The sequence below is a fragment of the Pseudomyrmex gracilis genome, unplaced genomic scaffold, assembly GCF_002006095.1.
Source record: "Pseudomyrmex gracilis isolate BER0280 unplaced genomic scaffold, ASM200609v1 scaffold_102, whole genome shotgun sequence".
NCBI lineage: Eukaryota > Metazoa > Arthropoda > Insecta > Hymenoptera > Formicidae > Pseudomyrmex > Pseudomyrmex gracilis.
The window spans coordinates 29,360-52,817 of NW_018020686.1; the positions used below are offsets into that span (position 1 = coordinate 29,360).

Genomic DNA, 23,458 nt, shown 5'->3' on the forward strand with positions numbered 1-23,458 from the left:
TTTCTTGGGAAGAACACGTCTCTCGTACCGTGTCGCGTGTTAATTCTTCTCTTCATCAGCTTAAGTCTCAGAAAGGCTTACTTTCAACTGAATTACGCNGATGTTTTTCTTGGCGATGAGTCCTATGAAGACAGCAAATTTTATTGGAGTTATATTGACTTCAACGACATTCGTCACGCCATCCGTGAAGTTAAGTCTGGATCCGCTGGCATGGATGGTTTTTCATTGGACATGATCAGTCGTGCTCTACCTAGTATTACACCTTACATTGCTCATTTATTTAACCACTGTCTACTCCATGGTGTTTTTCCTTCTCAATGGAAATCTGCTATTGTGTGTCCTATTCCTAAGGTAAAACATCCATCTGAACTTAAGCATTATAGGCCGATATCGATTTTGTGTTCTCTTTCCAAAGTTCTTGAACGCCTCGTTGCTCGGCAAATTATTGACTACGTGGAGGCAAATAATCTTCTTGATCCTCTTCAGCATGCGTATAGACGGGACCACTCTACGCAGACTTCACTTATTAGAGTCGTTGACGATATGAGATATGCTGCCGACTTAAGACAGGTTACAGTATCTGTGTTCTTTGATTTCACCAGGGCCTTTGACCGTGTTAACCACCGTACTTTGATCGACAAACTCAGAAAACTAAATTTTTCTTGTACTGTTCTCAGGTGGCTCTGTTCCTATCTCTTCGGTCGGACACAAGTCGTGAAGGATCCTGTGACTGGAGTTTATTCTAATGAGCTGCCCGCTTTGTGTGGCGTCCCTCAGGGTTCCGTTCTCGGCCCTTTGCTCTTCTCTCTTTATGTCTCTGACTTCGGCAAAAACTTATGTTTTTGTAAATATAACTATTATGCGGATGATTTACTTATATATATCCACACTAAGCCATCTCTCCTTCATGAGGCTATAACTAAAATCAATCTTGATATCCGCAATGTAGTCCAGTGGTCGACTGTAAACAATTTGACTTTAAATGCTAGCAAGACTACTGCAATGATTTCTGGTACTAGGAGATATATTGGAAGTTTCGTTCTGGACGGCTTGCCCCGGGTCTTGGTTGAGGGGAGCGAGATGCCGTATAGTGACTCAGTCGTCTATTTAGGTGTTACTATTACTAGTACGCTTTCTTGGGAAGAACACGTCTCTCGTACCGTGTCGCGTGTTAATTCTTCTCTTCATCAGCTTAAGTCTCAGAAAGGCTTACTTTCAACTGAATTACGCGTTAGACTTGTGTCCTCATTGCTTGTTCCTCATTTTGATTACTGTTGTGCCTTGTTCACCGATATTTCGAGTGAAAGCAATCAACGTCTTCAGCGTTCTCTCAACATGTGCATTAGATTCATTTTTAACGTGAAGTGGTATGAGCACATATCACCTTATTTTGAAAGTCTGCGTTGGCTAAAAACTGCACCTAGAAGATTATTTTTTCTTGGGTGTCTCGTATTTAAAATACTCGAAACCCGTCGCCCGCAGGTTCTATATGACACCTTTGTTTTTCGGCGTGACGACGGCTCCCGTGACACTAGAGCAGCCAGTGATGCTCTCGTCCTCCCTTTATCTCGGACAGAATTATTCAGGCGTTCCTTCAGATGCGTTTCTGTTGACGTCTGGAACTCGATTCCTGCTGATATTCGTAAAGAGCCATTTGACATATTCCGAAAACGATTGTATCAGCACCTGCTAGCTGGCTCTGTCTAAGTTATTCTTTGGTATATCCTACTCTCCAGCTAGCTTTTTACTCTGTATATACATTTAGTTATTTCTTCTTAATTTATATTTGTTAACTATTTAGATTTTTATTGTTTCCTCTTAATCTTTCATATTTTATATTTATCTTTGTATTTTTGTTAAAAATATTTTTATTTCTGTCTTAATATTTTCAATACCTTGTCTTACATATTTTATTATTTTTGTTATTTTTTGTCATTATGATCTACTTTTCTGTTTGCTTTGTAATAACAGATGTTTGGCACCCCATTGTCTATTTCATATTCTTATTAGATTTTTCTTTCATATTATTTTTATTATTCTACTTGTTTCTGTTATTTTGTTATAATTTAATTGATTTCTTTTGTTTAATTACCTTTACATTTGTTATATTTACTTTTTAGAATACTTGTCAACATCTGTTAATTTTTGTTTAATTTTTGTTAATTTTTGTTAATTTTTGTTATTTTAATTTTGTTATTTTATTTTCTTATTTCTTTTTTCTATGTATTACTTTATAATTAAGTTCTTCTCTTTTAATATGTTTTCTGTTTACGAAATATTAATTGTACCAAGCGCTTGAGGGGAATTATTCCCAGAGCGCAATACAAATAAAGCTAAATCAATCAATCAATCAATCTCTGTATTTTCTCCAAGAGGAAAACTGAAGGGAGTGTCGAGCAGCTCGGTCGATTTTTTGTTTGTTTTAATTTCGAACTTCGTGAAAGAATATTGAGAATATACAGAAATTTCTGGGAGAAATGGAATTGGGACACACAGCGGTATATTATTAACCGGCTGTATATATATACATATATAATCGATATTCCACACATCTTCCTTCCCGATACGGAGACTCTTCCTTCAGAGGCGATAATGCGATGCAAGAATTTTTGCGATATAAGATACCTATAATGTGTGAGAGTTCACAGTTTTTTCTAGTGGAAGATAATCGCCCCGCAGTATATCAGCAACGCAAATTACTCGTAAATTAAGGCCGTTATTTTTTCCCCCGATATTATTCTGTTTAATGTGTACACACAACATGTGTTACGATGTGTATGCGCGATAAAGCGACGAGAGAAGAGAACTGATGAGAAAATCAAACAGAGATTTATCAGCGTGTAAAAACGTATTCACACACGGCGGGTACATCCTCTCTCTCTCTCTCTCTCTTTCCTTCTTGAGAAAAAGAGAGAGAGAGATAGACCGTTTTGTTCCTCATTGTTGCAACAAGTCATTTAGATAACGCCCAAGAAATCGAGATTTGCTCGAGTTGCTCAACAAAGGCATGAAAAAAAAAAAAAAAAAAAATTGTTCAACTCACTCGCGAGTCGAGATAAATAATGAGAATTTTTCTTCTGAATACAATAAACTGTTTTATAACGCGAGTTGAGTGAATCAAGTCTTTTTTTTTACAGGTGTACACGATAGATATTCTCATCTCCCCCTTCGCGGGGAAAATGTACTGCATACCGCGGTTTATAACATCGCGGACAACACGGTTGGCTTTTGTGATTGCAAAATTTTCATATTCAACTTATTTGACGTAATTTGCAACGACCGTTTCGTAACACCGAAATCAATCGTAACACGTATAATATCACATTCGCGTCCTCTCTGTCTCTCTCGTTCGCGTTTACCATCCGAAGATTCGAAACCAGAAGCGAGAAATTATCTCGCTTCGCGTCTTTTCCGCGAAGCGACCGCGGCTATGAGAAACATTCGCGATCTAAATATGCAAATAACGTTCTAGGAACGATTCTCGGATCACATGCCAGGTAAATATGTACATAATCCCGTGTCTATGTTAGCAGCGCGAGCTACGATACGAGAGACAGGGGAGGAGACTCTTTCTCTTTCTCTCTCTCTCTCTCTCGCGTGAGATGCATCACGCGAATGTAATACATGGGATGCGTACACACGCGAATGTAATACATGGGATGCGTGCACACGCGTACATTCTCGTTCTCCCGGGGAAATAAGTTAAGCGCGCGCGCGCGCGCGCACATACCGAGTGATTTAGCGTTACGTCACTTTCGTCAAGATTGTGCATTACGCCGGTCATAAATCGCGGTTCAATGATCCGCGCAATCTGGCCCCGTCGAGATTAGCGGCGAGAGCACTTGGCTCGTTCTCTCCACTTGAAAAAAAAATCAGCCGCTTTCAACAGTGCTCTCGAATGGAAGCCTGACCGATTCGTCATTTTCAGTCAAGTGTATCGTGTTTTTTTTTCGAGGATTTAGACAAAAAAAATGAAGCAAGACCGGTATTTATAGTTGGGTCTTTTATTGAAGATCGTCTTAAGATAATGTAGTCGTTTAACTGCAGAACATTCGAAGATATAAACTCAAAATGATCTCAAATATAAAGTTTGACTGTGAATACCGGCCTGAGTCTCGAGAATTTCACACATCACGGATTTACTGAGGTTCCTAATTTGAATTTTCCAATCAAAATGCACGTGTTATCGAGGAATTTGCGTGCAAATATCTTCGAAGAGCCTTTGTCACTTTTTTTACGTCACTTAAATATTACGTTGATAAAAAAAAATAAATCGTACACAAGGAACAATCGTACATAAGTATTTTTAGCGCGACGATTTCCGTTTTGCACACTCCATTAATTTTTTTTGTTTTTTTTTTCTTTCGAAATTACACACAGCTGCATTAACTACCTTCTTAACTGCGTTCCTGCTTAGGAAGGTCCTTATTTGACGATTACCTTGCACCACGGTGTCATTACTCCTCTCTGCACCGTCGGGCCGCGTTCCACTCGGGTGCCCTCAGCCTCTTCCGGTTGCCTTTATCCACGAAATACGCACCTTCGCGAGGCAGCACGTTACAACATGCATTAAACCGGCGCGCACATTCCTGCGTGCCCGGTCATCTCCGTCTCTTTGTCTCTTTTGCTGGCAGCGTTTTCGAGCACCGCGCTTCGCTATATATGCAAATTGCGCGAAATTTATGCTGCATGATAAAGTTTAATTGTAAATGCGCAAATACACACACACATACACACACACACACATACACACAAAGTAAGAAAATAACATTTAAAACAGTAATTCTGATTTTTTAGAGAAATTTAAAAATTTACTTTTTTATTAATTGAAAATTAATTTAAAATTTAATTTTATAAAAAGGCAAAATTGGATATATTTCACATGTATACGCAACACAAGCGCGCGCTACGCGCACACTATTATTGTTGTAGTGTTAGTGAACACAACCTGTCACCGCGATGACAACTAGTATATAGGTCTTACAAATAATATGATACACATTAGAGAGATGTCAGAAAAATAACGCATGAAAATCAAAATCAAAAAATAGTGAGAAGCAGGAGTAAAAAAACAACACGTGTGACTAAAGTCACGTGACTTTATTTTAGTTATGTTTTTAAAAACACGCGCAACGAAATCGCTCTCGAACGGCGCGAGTTAGTACCGCGTCTCTTGATTCGTACGACATAGTAAATCGGAGAAACGTTCAATCAGCGTCGAGATAAAAGCGGCAACAATCAAGATCGATAGAATCGATTGTGATTATTTACACACGCTTTTTCTGGTAGGACGGTAGAGAGCGTCTCGATTGAATTTTCGAATTAAATTTGATTCGAATTATTTCCACGCGTGTTAATTTACACATAATAAAATATATTTGCACGTAAGCTTGTATCTAGCACACAAGCTTGTATTTATTTCAAATCTAACAATAAGTTTTGAACATCATCGCGAACTTTAATATTTATTGTAAACACTTAATATTTAATGTTTAATTTTTGCAACATACAACGACTATATAAGTAACAAGATATCTCGTTCGCTCATTTTTAAGAAGAAGAATGAATCGCGTGTCAAACATTTGTTTCGTATTTCTTTCTCTACCTATTTACGTTAACGACCGACTGACGTGATAATGAGGTGAGAGGAGAATCTTAAAATATCAAACCACACTACTGACTGTCAGAGCAGTCATGATATATAACATCTCGTTGACGTTTTACTCGCGTCGTAATTATGACCAATATATTAGTGATATCTTCAAAGATTTTTTTTTTATGAGAGAACTTTTGAGACAAATTAAGTTATAAATTCGAGCTAAACCCATTATCATAATACATAATACATAAATATGTAAATTTTTAGTAAACGGACACACTTTCTAATAACTTTATTTCCGTGGGGTTTTATTTTTTTTACGTGTGCCGCCAAATATCTATTCAAATACCGCAGAGTATACAAAGCCGAAACGTAATGCAACACGATGAAAAATTCATCACAACGGCTCTCGTTCGAGAGACTCGGCTGATTTATATTCGGTTATCGGAAATATAGAACGGGAGATTAAAGTTAGCGAGGCCGGGGCTTTTACGGTCAATAAAAGAGGCAGCGGTTCTACGAGCGGTCACGAATTGGCCGATTGTATCGAATCGACGCTTTTTACGTTCACCCGAACAAGTTTACTTTACTCTTGCTCCGGGAGAAACAAACGGCTCGAAAGAAGATAAAAACGGAGAGTGAGTCAACGAAAATTCCTTAATTTTCACGCGCGCATTCTTCACGGCCATCAAGATCAATTGCCATAACCGATCGTCGGTGTGCTTAATTGCCGCGTGACCTCGCGTATTCGAGGAGCGACACTTGCGATGCAAGAAGAGGAGACACATCCTCGCTTGCAAAAGCGTAGCGAGCGTAAACTCGTCGCAATTAATTGTCCCGAGAGTGAGACTAATGAGCGCCGAAGAGAACGAGAACGTTTTTCTCGACAAGAAGAGACGGGAAGAGACACATTCTGTGTTGTTGACCCCGGAGAGGACGATCGTCGAAATAGACACGAGCCGTGAAATTGCTCGCAGGTATATAGTTAATCCGAACATCCGGCAAATGAAAATTCATGATGACATCCTTCGCGAATCGATTCACAATTTTTTGTTGTCTCGATATGTTTCATTGTCGCGTTTCCATTGTTTTTTTTTGTTGAAACTGAAATTTGCGATATCGCGAATAAAAGTTTGCGTAATAAAAAAAAAGCACGTCTACATTGTGTTGTACATCCGCGATCCTCCCGAGTGATGAGAATGACGAGAAGGAGTCGCGATGGGAAAATTCGCGCGGCTCCGACTGTTTTCCGAACGTGTCCGAGTGAAAGCTAACAACATAGTACGTGTGTGTGTGTACGTAGGAGTACAAAACGGCCAGCCCGCGAACTCACCTATAATTCCGCGTACACGCACGTAACGGCAAGTTTTGTAATAAAAACCAGGAGGGCTGACGTTCTCGTCGCCGTCGCCGTCGCCGTCGTCGTCGTTGTCGTCGTTGTCGTCGTCGTGCATATAATAATTCGTCTCTGGCCGCGTCCTCCTCCCGCGGGAGGAGGACGATCATTATTCCAGAGCGCTGGGCAAGTAGGTAACTCTTCTCTCCCTGCTTGCGCCGTCGTTGCTTTATCTCATACGCCGGTCGATAATGAATAAACTGTTAATCAAACACTTCCGCTCGCGTCGTCGCGGTTGCGAATTCCGACGGTAACTCCGGACGCGCGCGTCTCGCGCACGACGCGCGAGTTTCGCGCAGGTGAAGCGCGGTCGAATAATTACAAATAATTGCCGCGGAATGTTGGTGTCGTTCTCAATTGATTCTTCTCCCCGGCTATTTGTCGCGTGTATAAATTATTATCGTGAAAAAAAAAAAAAACGTCGAAAAGTCAAATTAAAAGCTTGACGTTAGGCGCGATATCATGTGCACGTGATAACACGCGGCGAATATAAACTTTAGCATTCTCGGTCATCATACGAGTTTTTGTCGCGGAATAATTTGTTTGTAAAAATAAATTACGCGTCAAAAAAAATATTCTACAAGATATTCAATTACTCTTGTTGTGTTTAGATGAAAGTTATTGCTAAAACTTATTTTCGAATTTATCCGAATATTTTAATGTAACATTAGAATCGGACATTATTTTTAAACCGTGTTATGCAAGAAATGATGCAAAGTATAGAAATAAAACCAAAAATATACGGCTTCGTTTAATCAAGAAAAAAAAGACTTTGACAGCCAAGACATGTTGTTAGATATACGTGCGAGAATATATTTTTAACGCGTATATAAATATATACACAATATATTTACACGTTAAAAATTATATTACAAATATCCAGCGTCAAAAAATCCTTCTTGCGATTTAAGTTAGATAAATTTATACAAAAGTTTATAGTTTTGTTAACTAGATGTTCAATACTCTATGGTTGTACCGACAAATATTTTTCTTTTTATTTTAGACAAAATTATTCTGCGACAAAGTAAAACTCGTGTGATGTTCGAATGTCAAAGTTATTCGCTGTATACACCGCGTCGAATAAAATAACATTGCACACACATTGTGTATAACTTTTGTGCGTAACCTTGAGAAATCTACGAATGACGCAAAGAGAGATTGTTTCGTATTCTTGTTTCGGCGACATGAATTCGGCTTCGTGCCGCTGAAGTAAGAGTACGAAACATTTGCATGTTGAAATATTTATTTTTGACATAGACGGCAAAGAGGTCTGTAATAACTAGAGAGAAGGTTTATATTTTTCTTATTCATTTACGGCATTGCATTAGCGTTAATGGGCCTATAAAACGGCTCAAAACCGGCGATTCATCGCCAGTCTCGGAGCAATATATCATAGCAATGATCTTCCATCTTTTCACGTCGGCCGCGGCAATTAAAGTCAACTATCTGTAATGTATAAAAGCGATCGATGTGTAACAAAAAGTGATAATTCCGACGGTATTTAATATTTTTTTCGTTCAACTACATCAAAATATCGACTCCGTCCGGATATTATAAAAATGGACGATTTTTTTAAAATATCCTTAATTGCATTTATTCGGGGAACACGCGCGAAAAGGCACGCGCACAAAGAGAGGGTAGAAAAGAGCGCCGCATCTATTTCCGTCTCTAGCACGGCCTTGAGAACATCTTCCCCACGCTTCCCTTGTTTCCCTTTGCGTTTCGTTTTCTCCTCATCGTCGAAAGTCAGTCTCGTCGACGAGATTCGACGTCTTTTTTGCTTCCTTTACCTTTCCAACCGAGCGGCAAGCGCGGTCGGCATACCATCCCGGAGGGGGGAAGAAACTTTTGCGCCCTCCCCATCTCTCGCCCCATCTGATCCATCGATCCTTGCGGATTCCAGGCCACTTTATGAGCCTAGCTAAAACCACATCCAACGATACGATGCTCCGCGCCACGAGTTTATCCGCCTGAGAATTTTGCCGTAGAGCGACTGCGGCTCACCGACTCCGCGAACGTCTTTAGTGAAACAAAACAAAAGAGAGAGAGAGAGAGAGAGAGAGAGATGCTCCGTACATTTTCTTTCGTATAAAAACGACACAGTTCTGGGATTACATCGAAAATATTTTTTTGTGATTGAGTCTTTAGCAAAAACTTTCCAAATAAAAGGACATTTTATTTTAAATCTATTTATTTAAATTATTATTTTTTATTTTACAACTAAATATTAAGATCTGTACGAGCCAATATGCCGGATGTAGCGCAATTATATATTTCCTTAAATGTATAAATTAATACACGTGAAAATTCGAATTATAAATTTAATTCGAAAATTTACATATAATGTTTGGTTCACATCTCATGTATAAATGAAATATTTAATTTACTTCTCCATGGAAGTTAAAAAAAATCCATTCGAAGAAAGACACCTCGTGCCAGAGGTCGAATCCGGATCTCTTGCATATCGCGCAGTTTTATTTATTTTAATTTAAACTTATTTTTATCTTAGATTTTATCAAAACGGAATGGGAAATAAATTAAAATATATACAAATTGTTTTAAGATTCTAATAATTAAAACACTCTTGTGGGTGTAAAGTGGCTCTGTTAAGTTTTAAACTGCGGGCTGTTCTCTCCCGCGCGCATCTCGGTTTTAACTGGCTGGCGTGCGCACGGCGAGACTAAAGGTCGCGTTCGGTTGATCATCCTAATTACAACATCGGCGCGATCGCCCGGACAGGATGTCGTTAATCTAATAATTGTCTTCATTAATCCGTCGAGCGCACGCCACCTCTCTGCCTGGCGGCCGCGTGCATTGCAGCCAGGTATTGACACAGTTCGTCGCAATTAACATCGCTCGCGGCGTATCCCTTAATTAAGTGCACGCCGTGCGTCAATTAAGACTCTCGTTTAAACGCGCACCCCGTTCTCGGTCAAACGCGATTTAGTATGCGAGAGCCGCTTGTATCACACACACACACACATACATACACACACGCACACGTTTTTTCTCGTCTTTCTGCTGTCTGATTTTCTACCGAGACTTGAGTCATCGCGCGCGCGGACTATCGTAAAACATAATCTGACGTGGGGCCACGCAACGCGCGCAGGGACCACCGTAAATTGCGCAATCGATAATTAAACCGGCAACAGAAGTGAGTAGCTGTGCGCGTAGTTTTCTTTTCACGGATTACGCATGACGTCTACAGTGTAACGCGTTAATCTGCAAATTATTTTCTGATGAGAAAAAAATATATACTTAAAACAGCGCGTAATTTTTTTGCGTAAGTCAGCAGCTTTACGTGCGCGCGCGTAAATATTGTTGCAAAATGCATTTTGCGTCGTCACGCGGTAGGAAATAACGACAGTTCCATCGATCGATGAGCAACTGTTTGACAGAAGAACGGATGCGAACGCCTTGTTGATTTCCAAATTCAGGCGGATAGAATTGAACAGGAATTGTGGAGCGTTAGAAAGAAACTCCGAACTCTTTGTGCATATCTGCATATTAATTATAATGTTATAATTATTATAAAACGCGTGTTTATTAACCTTTAGGCCGCCGCAAAAGACCTTTTTGGAGAGCTTTATACAAACCTCGAGATTCCACATAACGTGTATGTTATTAATATAGGGTAAAAGACCCAATTACTGTCTCCTGTTCAATTACTGTCACCCTAAGCTATTTTATTTAAAATATTAAATAAATCTTAAAAAGTTATGCATGAAAATAATCTCACATAGAATTTTAAGTGCAATTAATATAACAAAAAATCTCCAGCACTCAACATTCTTGTCTCATTTCTTTCATTTTAGGGATGACAGTAATAACTCTCGCATCGTTCTTTTGATTAATTATTAAATTTATAAATAAAAATAGAGACTTTGAGAGCCGGTATTATTTTGTTTCTTATATTAGAGACATTGAATAATACCAGATAAGAAGAAAAACACATGTTTTTGATAAATAAATGAAGTGAAAACAATTCGCTAACGCCAGAGTTTATTATTCAGGTGACAGTAATTGGGTCTTTTACCCTACACGAATTTTTGAGAAAAAAAAATACACTGATTTAATGGAAAAATAACCGACGGTCTAAAGGTTAAGTTCTGATTATTTATTTAAATCCAGAAGTCGCGATACGGACGTAACAATACGATTTACGTATTATTAAGTTAAAAAAAATATATTTTTTTCTCGATTACATAAAAGATTATTGATCTGTGTGCTAGAAGAGTTTATATATCTGGCGCGTTTTTGTCTTCATTACATCTTCCGACGATACGCAGAACTCTCTTTTCGCAATCGAAGGTATCGTTCTTTTTCGAGTTTCGCGAATTAATGGCCTGTGTTACGAGCCGAGGTGAGTCGCGACATCGAAGATGTGAAAGTAAAAGCGGTATATGCAAATATACCGAATGCAGAAGGTCTTTTATGGGATGTTGTTCGGAATCGGATCAAGGAGAGTGCGTCCGATTATTCGGACGGTTCGGACTTCGTCGTCGAACGATTTCTCGGTGCAGCCTTGTCTCCCTCGGCTTGACGCTTTCGTGGACACCGAATTTAGCGATTGAAGATACAAACACACACACACACACACACACACGCACGCACACGTACGAGTTGCCGACCTTTATGCGCTTTCTGCTCTCGTGAGCTGAACGACGCGCGAACTCGGGGGAAAAGCGACAGTCGGGAACATTTGAATATATCGCTCGACGTTTCCTCGTCACACCGATGCGTCGCCCGCCAGTTTTCAAACGGGCGATTTTATCGTCGGGAAACGTACGCGTTCGCATTTAATTCAATTCTCATCGAAGAGAAGAGAATGATACGCGTGTAAAACGGATTCCCCGACGAGCGAGATATGTAAATAGTCGAGTTTGAATTAAAAAAAAAAAAAAAAATCTCTTCCGGTAGCGGGAATCGGGTCTCTTCGAGTTTCGCAACGGCGCGTCTCGAAAGAGACCGGATTGCGAATCACGCAATATACGAGCGGTGTGTAATATCACACGTGCACAGGGTCACGGTCCGATAGTCGCAATCTTGAATATCGTATCTGAGAAGAATATCCGATCTCGCGCGCGCGCGCGCGCCCCGACCCTGGATCTCGATCTTGGTGCGAAAGACGTTCGGTTACGTGATACACATCGGTCGCGAGTGCGTTTTCGTTATTGTGTCTCCGTTTCGCGCGAAACGCGACGACGTGCGTTTGTAGATGCGCGACCGGTATTCGTAACGAGAGATACGAGAATTAGAAGGCGCGCTCCGTTTCCTCGCTACGGTGATTTCGTACACACATATCTCTCTTTTTCTCTCTCTCTTTTAATATATGCTAAAAAGATTTTCCCATTTCCCAAGAGAGCGCTATTTCATTCCGCGCTTTATACGCTTCTGGGCGTCACACAATGATGATCACAAAAGCGGGAGAGTCCACCAAAGAGTTTAAAATCGACTCTCGGAAGAGAGGACGGAATTAGAAAAGGAGCCACGGTTGCCACGCGATAACACGGATCCATCCGACGTCGTTTCTTTTGTCGACATTCGAGTGGAAAATTTAAGTGTGTTTAGAAAAAAAAAAAAAAAAAAAAAAAAAAGTAAACGCGCGCGGATCGCGCGAGGAGAATAAAGCTGATCTAAGTAAAAATCTAAGTTTAACTAGTATTTATACGTAGCAACGGCACGTATTTGTTTTTTTTTTTGTTCGACGCCGATAAAAATCTTTTTTGTCCAAAGAGGATTACGTCACGGAGCGCGAGATTTTGTATCCCGATCGTTTTATAACGCGTGCCGATGATGCGGTTCCGGTGTAGCGACAAAGGAAGCCGTTGAACGCATGATCTTGGACGGATGATGACACAAGCGCGCCAGGAAGAGGAGTTCTTCGACTTCATGACCCAGATAGACCCCCGGGTTCTCTAAATGTTCTCTGAGAAAATTCTTTTCGACGTGTTCGTAGGATTTAATGCGGGCGCCAAGACGCGGTCGTGAGATAGCCGGAAGTTTACTTTAAGCAGCTCTCCGCGTCGTGAATCCCAATAGAATCGCGTCGGCAGAACAATTTTAACCAACGGAAATGAATGCGCATCGGAACTGCTCGCTAAAATGCGCGTTCGTAATCGCTTACGATGACCGCGCATTTTATGTATAACGTTCGCGGCAGTTTTTTATTCGACGAGTAAATATTCGAGAAGTCCTTGGTACAATTAAAAAAAAAAAAAAAAAAAAAACAATACCGCTATAACAATTTTAAAATGTAAATATAAGCATCAATTTCCACGTGATCAAGATGTCTCTCGTGTCCGTTCAAAAATTTAGTTTTTTTGCGAATTATATTTTGCACATTTTTACGTTTTAGTTTTCTTCGAGTTTTAATTTTCTTCTGGGAAAACGAAGTAGTTCGTATATAAAATAAAATATTGCGCGCGGAGAGAAGCGGGAGAAGCGACGATTTGACTGGCGCGCACGCTCGTGTCTAGAGGAGTTCCGGCCGAAAGAGGAGCGCAGCACACACAACGCTGCAATTGTTGCGGCTGGCGCGCGCGCGGTCTCTCTAATCGCACGCTCTGATTAGCGTGCGTATATCCGCGCAATGATCCTGCGGCGCGGTCATCAGCGTGAGTCATCTGGATGTCATCCAGGTGAGGAGGAAGCTCTCTCGATCGGGGGGTCGTTCCCATCGCGGCGAAACCATCTCATCCGCGCGCAATTAATTAGCGTCGCTAATTAATTTTCGACAAAAGGATTCACGACAAGGATACGGTTTTATTCACCGGTTGTTCGAGCTCGTCCGTTATTATTATTCGTTGCGCAAAGACAAATATTCAAGAAAATCGCGTGATTTCGGACGCGAACTACCGAGAGAATTTAATAATTCCCCCGCCGAGAGAGGCATGGATAATCGGACGACGACGACGATTTGTCGTCCCTAATTTCACGCTCCAGATATCCCACGTCTCTGCTATTTGCATTTGCCGTTGTTTAATTCGCCCGAGAGCTAAGAACCGTGGCTACGTGTGTACATATACGTGCGCATCTTTTATTTCATTCTATGTGTCGCGCGCTCTCTTCCGAATCTTTATCTTCTCCGGAACTCGCCGCCGCCGCCGCTGCCGCCGCCGCCCCGCGTTGTGTTTTTTCATTTTTCCCGTCTCTTTCCTGCCTTTGCGGCAGATGCCAGGCCACCAAGCGTAACCGACCGACGGTCCTCCTCTCTTTGACCTCCTCCCTCCGGAACTCTCTTGATGCCTCCGCGAAGACTTTTTATCGCTCCCTTCGCGATATTCCGTCGCGCGTGTGTACCGAAGAGCCGCCTTCGACTCATGAATGGCACACCGAACTATTCGGCAAAAGCTTTAGGCGCGCGGCGGATTTATTTTCGGATTCGCATTATGACACGCGTACGTGCGCTTCGAAATGCACGAGAGGCGCGCGATAATAATAATGTCCGCGCGCCGACATTATATCGCCGTCGCTATCGTCTGCGCGCGTCGCGGACGTGACGCGAATTACGCGCGTAATATAAATGTTTTATTTTACCAGACAAAAAAAAAAAAAAAAAACAAAATCAAACACGTTCTAGTTGGCGCGTTCGGAAAATCGACGCGAAATGGGAGTATTATGTTAAAATTAACGAATCCGCAACCAGTGTGAAAAAAAAAATAAATAAATAAAAAAAAAACGTTCTTCGAACAGCGGATCTTCTCTTTGCGAGGAAAAAAAAGGAGCTCGCGTGGAAAATTTCTCGTCGATTTATCTTGTTCGAGGTCGGCGTGCTTAGAAACTTCCAACTATATATACGCGCGCGCGAGATAAATTCCTTCTCATTATAATCAACTTTGTATATAATCCCTCAATTTTTTTGCCCGAGTCGCTACATCGTGCACAAGTGAAAATTGCGTTTTAGAAAATACGCGGCACTAATCGCGCCGTCACGCTTCATATGCGGCCGCGCTCTCCGCGTAGCGAAAAGAGTAGAAGGGATAATAATCCTCCCTCCCGGATGGGGGGGAGAGGGGTTAACACAAGGCGACGCGCTGCGTGCGTCTTCGGAGGAAGATTCACGTGGGGAAACGACACCCGTGAGTCACACCGCGAACGCGGGCGATTTGTATGCGGCGCGTAGCGCCGGCGCTTACAACTCCATTGTTCGCGACGAAAATTGCATTGTACCACACAGACGCGGATGTGATTTCTCAGCGCGCGTGTATTATGGGATAAAAAAAAAAAAAAACCCGCCGCGCGCGAGTAGTCGTCGGGATTCGGCACATTTCGTGCGCCTGAATCGCGTCCGGAATCGCGTGGAACACAAAGTCCCGAGAATTCTTTTGTATATACTACAATCGCAACGTGCGACGTAACGTAACTGTACAGGTTGCGGTGTTTAATATGCGCGTCGGTCTCCAAAGTTGATAAGAGTCTCTCTCATTGCGAGGAGAGACTCTTGTGATTTTTCGCTCGTAAGCGAAAAGGGCGCGCGAGAGAGGTACCCTAATTAGAGATTAGATTAGATTAGAAGGCTTTGTTTACAAAGCGCTCTCTGGGAAGATTCTCTCAAGCGCGAAATATTGACAAAATGAAAAGATATAAACAACAAAATAAAATAAATACAATAAACATAATAAAAATAAAATAAATATAAACCAATAAGCAACAAGCGAGTATACGAAAGAACCACAGAAAATATAAACTTCGAAAACTTAATAAAACAAGAGCAAAAAAATAAAAAAAATAAATAAAATAAAAAACAAGAAAGAAAAGAAAAATCACAAATTACAACAGGAGAGAGAAGGGGAGGAGAGGAAGAAGAGAGAGAGAGAGAGAGAAAAAGAGAGACGAGCGAAAAGACGAAAATGCCAAACTAACGACTGGCAAAATGGCGCCCAGACTCTCAACCTATTTTTGGCGCATTCCAGCTGAGCGGATGGAGAAGCCTAACCCGCAGACGATGTTTCGCTGGGGAGGGAAATCGCGCTTCTCTCATCTTGTTGGAATGCCAAGAGCCTCTCCCTCACCCCCTTCTTTTTCTTGCTCCCCTTCCTCAATTTCCTCTCGCGCGTTCTGTTTTCGCGCGACCCGCGAAATTCATCATCGTTTCCTCGGGATCGTTTAACGCTTGTTGAACGCAGCAATGACAAAACAAAATTACGGACGCGCGCGGGCACAGTGACAGTATAATTTTATTTTTTTTTTATTCATCAATGATTATAGTTGAAATATGCAAGTGGAAACACACACATACACACGCTTTTGTTTCGATTTGTGACGCGGTTGCGCTCTTTTAAAAACCCAACACAAGTGGAAGATCTTATTTTTTCCAAAATTAACATTTTTCCAAAATTACGCACAAAATGCTCTTTCATCTCTTTATTATTTCCCGTTCACTTCGGGAAATAATAAAGAGATCTTTCGGTGGAAGATGTTCGAAGAGAAGACGAGAGGTCTCAAGACACTCGCAAAGCCCCCGCAACAAACAATGCAACGAATGCTGCGTTGTACAATTGCTTGCGTTATCATCAGAAGTTACCGCTTTCGAACCGCGTGTGATCGAAACTCTCGTTGTTTTGAATAGTATAGAAACAGTAGACGTTGAAACCAATGACTTTCACAAACACAATACAAATGCGTATCGCACAAAAGATCGGAGAGATAATGGTCGCCACGAAATTCCCCGTTCGCCTTGGACGGAAAACCATTACAAAGTAAAATGGACGGATCAATTATATCTCGCATCACGCTCTCGACAATTACTCCCCTGTCCCAGGGGGATATAATGAGAGATTCAGAGGCGGGATCATTACGCGGCGGATGTCGATCTCCGCAGGTGAAAATAATCATTAATGTAGACAATAGAAAAGCGATTTGTGTCGCCCGGGAGCTCTCTCACACACAGCGAAAGCCGAAAGCGAGGAAAAAAATCGGAGGAAAAATGCGCGCCGATGCGTCTTTCTTCTGTGAGATACGCGCGAAATAGATTTATATTTTAACGCGATAAATGCGATTCCACTTCCATCCAAACAATTTATACTTTCTCGTTTGCATTTTTATAAGGTTCGCTTTTATTTTTCTTTTTTTCTCGAACTATATATATTTCTTACAAACGCGTATTTTGTGTCCAAACCATCCAAGAACACCGATCTTCTTTCTCATACGTTACCACTTCAAATTACTTTGCGGATTTCTTGCGTGATGCGAATAATTTTTGGCGGTTTTATACCGCGTCGGAAAAAAATGTCAAAAAAAATTGCTCTAATTACTAGCACAGGTAATCCTCGTATATTCCACGGAAATGCCGCGTTATACGCGAGGCTCGCATATTGAAAAAAAAAACGGTGTGTTAGACTTCATTTTACATAATTTGTAAACCGCGTCGTATCGAAACCGCGTTTTGTTGCCAAAGGTTAATACCTATGTGTTATGAATAGCGGACAGTACACGAAAAAACGCGATATTAATACGCGATCCGTACACACTGTGTGTTGATAATTTTCACGCGAGATTTCCCAACACGATAATCAAAACAACGTGTGGTCGCGATCGAACATTTAAATTCGACATTTAAGTCTCGTACCGTATTTGTCGTTGATTCACCTCTCTCTCTCTCTCTGTTTATTTACTACACGTATACATTATAGCCGCGCGAGAACATATTGTCATTGTTCGAACGTGTACGCGTGTTTTGCTATTTATAGCGTTTCTCGCTAGCAAATCGCCGACGTACGTAACGAAACCGACGTTTGCACTCAGCCGCGCACGCGCGCGCGCGCGCGCACATTCTTAATCGCGCGATTGTCTACGCGCGCAATCTTTATCCCTTGCGCGCGCGATCTGTTATTATATTCGCAAATGTCCCTCCATTCATACTTTTCCCGCGACGAGGCCATCGCGGGTTAACGACTGCGCGCGCTCGACTCGCGTTGTTTAGAAACCGTTTCGTACGGTACCGAAGTTTTTTTCTCATTAGTCTCGTCTCATTCTCTCTCTCTCTCTTTCTCTCTCTCTCTCCCTCTCCCGCTCTCTCTTCTCTCCCGTTCGGGGAAAAGAGAGACGTTGCGCGCGAGCAACGCGGATACAGTTACAGCTTTTTTTTTTTCCGAGATCACACCGCCGAAGAGAAAACCCTCTTTTTTTAGTTTAGAAAGAAAATTACAGAGACCGCGAGGAACTCCGTATCTACGCGTTTCGTTGATTGATGCGTGCGCGCGTACTTCGATTTCCACGACTCCATTACGACGCGATTATATCTGCCGTCGATCGACGCCCCTCCGTCGCGTCGTCTTTAATTAAGTCGCGCCGATAAATTCTTCCTCTTCCTCCTCCTCCTCCTCTTGCCGTGGTGAAATTACAAATAATGCACGTCCAGATTTAATCTGGCGATTCAATGAGGATTCGAAGCCGCCATTAATACGTCCAAAGAGTAATGTGTGCGCGCAAATCCCATCCCTTCCCACCCGTTCTTCGAACGGACGAGAGAGAGAGAGAGAGAGAGAGTACATAAAACCCCGCGAGAGGTTTTCCTACGTAAAAGCTCTCGCCGACCGGAGAAGCTCCGCGAAATGAATGGATTAAGTGGATCGAGATAGATCGCGTTAAAGGCAAAACCGTCGAATGCCGCGGCGCGCCTCCCGAGGCTCGTTGTTGCCCCGTAGCCGGAATATTTACGATCGCACGAACGAGTTCGCGATCCGCGCGAGTTAATCTCTCGAAGAATGCCTCGCGTGTAAAGACCCACCCTTCTCTCTCTCTCTTTCTCTCTTGCTCGCGCGGTTCTTCTCTTCCTCCTCGCTGGATTCTCGAGAGCGGCCGGGACTTTCTCACCGAGTCGACACAAAGAATTGAGCATCCCTTCGAAGCGCGGATATGCGGGCAGATGCATTCCACGCTCGATTTGAGCGGAGAATGAACTTGACTTGGGGGAGAAGCAGTAGTGTAGGTATATATATACGCGAGATGTAATTTCACTCCCAATTTCAAGTAACTGCCGTTACGAAATGAAGAAATTAATCCGCGAAGCAACTAGCGCGCGCGCGCGCGCAAAAACTGCGCGATCTATAACAGTAGGTTACTCTCGCGAACTTCTCGTCACTTTCTTTCCCACGTGTCCCAGACCGAGACTTAAGGTGATCAGACAGACGAGAGAAGCGGAACGTTTGCGAAGACGAGCGTAAAAGTCGTCGGAACGCGATTGTTCGTTTCGACCTGCGGGAAAACAACCGACGCGGCTGTTACCGAAATAATTAACAACCGTGAAACCCAAGTGGTAGGAAGCAGGAGGGTTTCTTCGCGGCTTTAAGTGTATATAAATTACGGATTAATCTTCGCCGCGCAATCGAATATCTGCGCCCACGTGCGCGATAAATATTCCGCGCGCGTGCACACGCGCGCGCACATACACAACCTCACCCCCGCGCGTCGTGTGAAAATCTCCCACGTAAGGTGAAACCTAGTCTCTGACGTTTGTGCTCTTAACGACGAAGCGGATTAGCAGGCGCGATTTGCGCCTCCGAGGCACGGTTCTCACGCGTTGGACAAGTCGGATTAATTTCCCGAACGCCGCGTTTGAAAAGAAAAAAAAAAAAAAAAAAATCCGCTCCGCCGCCGCGATTCTCGATTTGCATGAACGCCGCTCTTGTTTCGCGCGTGGGCCGAAAGAAAAGGCCGTCTGCCGCTCGCGGGAACAAGTGAAAGGACGCCGATGCATATTTCGAGCATTCGTTTTTCTTCTCGTTCCACGAGGAAAGGACCGATTCCGAGGAACTCTCGCCCCGTCTCTCGCGCACTCATTTCTTAATTGCGATCTAATTAACTCTAACTACGAACTCTCGAAGAGAAGACCGGGCGGATGAAGAAATATTAATTAGACGCTTCTTTCGGACTTCTGTTCGATTTCTACTTACTTGAACATTTTCTTTTCTCTCCGAAACAAACTTTTAGCCTCATGTATAACAAAGAATGTCGTCGTGTGTTGGGACTTAAATTGATTTAAACGTTGTTGAGTATTTCTATACGAGTCTTTTCATGCGAGCGATTAGGGTTAGAAATAAACGACGCAGAGAGTGAAAGTGCAGGTAAGATATTTACAATGCGATCTTGAATGCTAAAGAAAGAGAGAGAGAGAGAGAGAGATTAATTGATTGAAGCTTTGTTTATAACGCGCTTTGGAAAAATTCCCTTCAAAAATAACATGAAATAAAAATTTTAATTAAATAAACATTTTTATTTTAGTTATATTTTTTTATTTTTGTAAAAGAAAAACAAAATATGTACAAAAATATAATAAAGATGAGACAAAATAAATTATAAATGAATATAACAAAAAGAAAAAAAAAGAGAGAGAGAGAGAGAGAAGAGCGTTCAATCGCGAGCCCGACAAACCGCTGACATTGACGTTGAACTATTTAGAGACCGATGCGAATATCAGAACAATGAAGCGGATTCGCGCGATGTCGTCGCTAATGACAATCGTATTTCGATTTTTACTCCTCATCGTTCTTTGTATCGCGAACAGATAGGCTTTGCGACGAACACGACGCGCGCGAGAGAGAGAGAGAGAGAGAGAGAGAGAGAGAGAGAGAGACTTCTTCCTAGCATTTCCATACAATAGCGGGAAAACGACGGGTATGTTATTGCGAGATATCCGGTGATGGCCTCGGGGTGATAACGAGGCCAGGATGAAAGATGTCGAAAGAACCGTAGACGAGAGAGAATCGCGTCTGGATCGGATTTTCGCGACAAGGATACGTCACGAGTTTTATCATCTTCTTTAAAAAAAAAAAAAAAACTGTTGTTGAAACCGAACGCGTTTGTATTGCCACAGCGCACGTGTTGCGCGCACGTGTGTTACACAAAGATGCAAAAAAAAAAAAAATTATTCATCCACAATGAGAAGCGCAACCTCGACTCGCGAGAGTCGACGCGTAGATGAAGTTTCGCAAGACGCGATAGGATAATATTATAATAACAAAGGATCGCTTACAAGTTCTTTTTTTTTTTTTTTTTTGTTCTCCTAATCGATATTTCCTGCATTTTTTTTTTTTTGTATCTAAGCGCGGTACTAGGGTATATTTTACGGAAAGCTGAAATTTTCTATGGCGCGGCGCGACGCGGCGGCCGCACAGGATGGGGTCGCGCATGGTCGCTCAGCCTGAACAGTCCACCGGCTGAATACTATCGTGACGTCACTCGCTACGGTCACTGCCTGAATTATTCAGTATTCCTTCGTGTGTTTCTAGTAGTCGTTCAGCGCGATATACGCCGCGCGATAGGTATATGCAATCTCGTATACGAAAGTTTGTTTTTACGCACACGCGGCGGCGGCGCGCACTCTAGTGGAGCGCGTTTTATCGCGCGACCTTCGGCGATGAGAGAAGCAACGCGATTCATTTTTTTTTGTTTTATTTTGTTTTTGTTGTAAAAAATATTGAAAAATATTATTACACATTGCAAGATATCTCTCTAGGAATAATAATCCAGGGGTTTTTAAAATCCAGGAAATCTCCAATTTCCTGGTAGAAAACGCGAGTCGTATCTCGCAAAGCTCGCTGTGTGTAATGTAATACGCGCGCGACGAGCAAGGGGGGGAGGGGGGGCTCCGAAAGCGAGCGCATTTCACTACGGCGTGTAATCCACGTAAAGGGTGTGATCCCCCGTAACGAGCTATCGAAGAAACGACCGTTCGTTAATAACTACAACGATCCTCCGGATCGCACGAACGCGCGCGGGGCGATGGCTATCGAAATTAGATAGAAAATTGCTCCTTCGTCTTTTTATTTCCCCTCCGTCTCCCTTCTTGAGAAACTATAGCCGTTGCGGTTTCATTAAATTCTTTGAGAGACGCGGAATCGATAGATCGGACGCGGTATCGGATCGGTATCTCTCGCTCTCTCGGTTGCTAGCTTAGCGGCCGGCGCGCGTACACGCCGATCGATTAAACGCGCGCGAACGAGGGCGAGGAGGGGAGGGGGGAGGGAGAGGAAACAAGAACGCGCGCGAAGGATAAAATGGATATAGGATGTCGGAGAATTTTAATACGGACTTTTTCGATCGAGGTCGCGTCGAGATGTGCAATTTCGTTGCGTCGGTTTATATTTTATTTAATTCCGCTTTGTGTGTGGAAAAAGCGTGGAAAAAAAGCGCGTTTGAAACGCGCGAGGAGATCGGGTTGCGATCTTCGTTCGAACCGACTTCCCCCGTGACCTTTTCTCGGTTCTGATTTATGGACAGGCCTCTCTCCGCCCGCGTTTCCCACTCCGGGAATGAACCCGAGACAACATTATTCGCCGGAGTGTGTCCCACGCCAGCAACGTGGAGAAATATCTCTCAGCCGGCAGCGGGTTAAAAGAGATTGCGTAATAACCACCGACGTGGCGCGGCTAAAAGAATCCGTGCGCGCGCGCGCGCGCGGCGCGTTTCGCCGGATATATTAATGGCCGTCTCTCTTCTCCTCCCGTTGTGTTATTTCTAATCGTTACTTCGATCCGTTTCGACGATCCTTGATCCAGTAGAATCGTCACGGTCGGAAGAACGACCACGGTCATTCTTCGCGGCGCAATCAAACATTCCGGCTCGATTTATATTAATTAACCACATGCGCGCGCGATAAAAATTTCCCGATTGACTTAGTGAACGAGCTGGCTCGCTCGCTTCGTATTTTGTCGCAGCAATTGCGACAAAATGTTGGAAAAGTCTCTTTCTCGCAACGAGAAGGAGGTTTGTAGGCCTATAACGAGATTACGATTGAATTTAAATTAATTAACCGGCGCGCGGATTACCTCGAACGTTCCATTACATAGCTCGTTTAGCAGAGAGCATTCTTAAAAAAAAAAAAAAAAAAAAAAAAAACAACGGCGCCATTACCATCACGTCGGACGTGTTATTAATCGAACTAAGCGCTCCTCGCAATTAGCGGGGATAGCGTAAAATTTGTAATAACACGTGTAGCGGCCGCCGGCAACGTTCTGCGATTTAATTGCGGAAAGCTATCGACGTTTGTTTATTCCGTCCGCTGTGGGTCAATCGTTTATTTTGGCGACGCGCGGTGAGATTCTTCGCCAAAGCGCGAGATTCTCTCTCGCGCTTTGGAATCGCGCCTTTTCGAAGAAGCCTGTTCGACTGTGTAGCTCTCCGCGCACAACACCTGTTGTCTGTCTCTTTTGTTATCCTTGCGCCTTTCTGTCTCTCTATCTCTCTCTTTCGAACAGTCCGCTATACACGCTATTTCTCACGTCTCTTTCGTTTTACTCCATTTGCTCGCCCGAACGGATTATTACCGCGGCTACAACAGTAGTTTTTATCGGTGAAGTAAGATGGAATGCGCGGCGAGAGGTAACGTCAACGAATCCATAAAATCCGCTCGAGAGCTCCGCGAGTTCGGGATCTAGTTACGGCTGTGCGCGGTATAAGAAATACAAAAAAAAAAAAAAAAAAAAGAAGAAGAGAAAAGAGACGTCAGAGGGAAAAGTATT

The 23,458-nt window shown here is 42.6% G+C and overlaps 1 protein-coding gene across 1 annotated transcript in view; it reads left to right on the top strand.

Annotated features, from left to right (window-relative positions):
- LOC109855946 overlaps positions 1–23,458 on the top strand; it is a 37,481-nt gene that overhangs the window by 9,237 nt on the left and 4,786 nt on the right. The gene's annotated exons all lie outside the window — the stretch shown is intronic.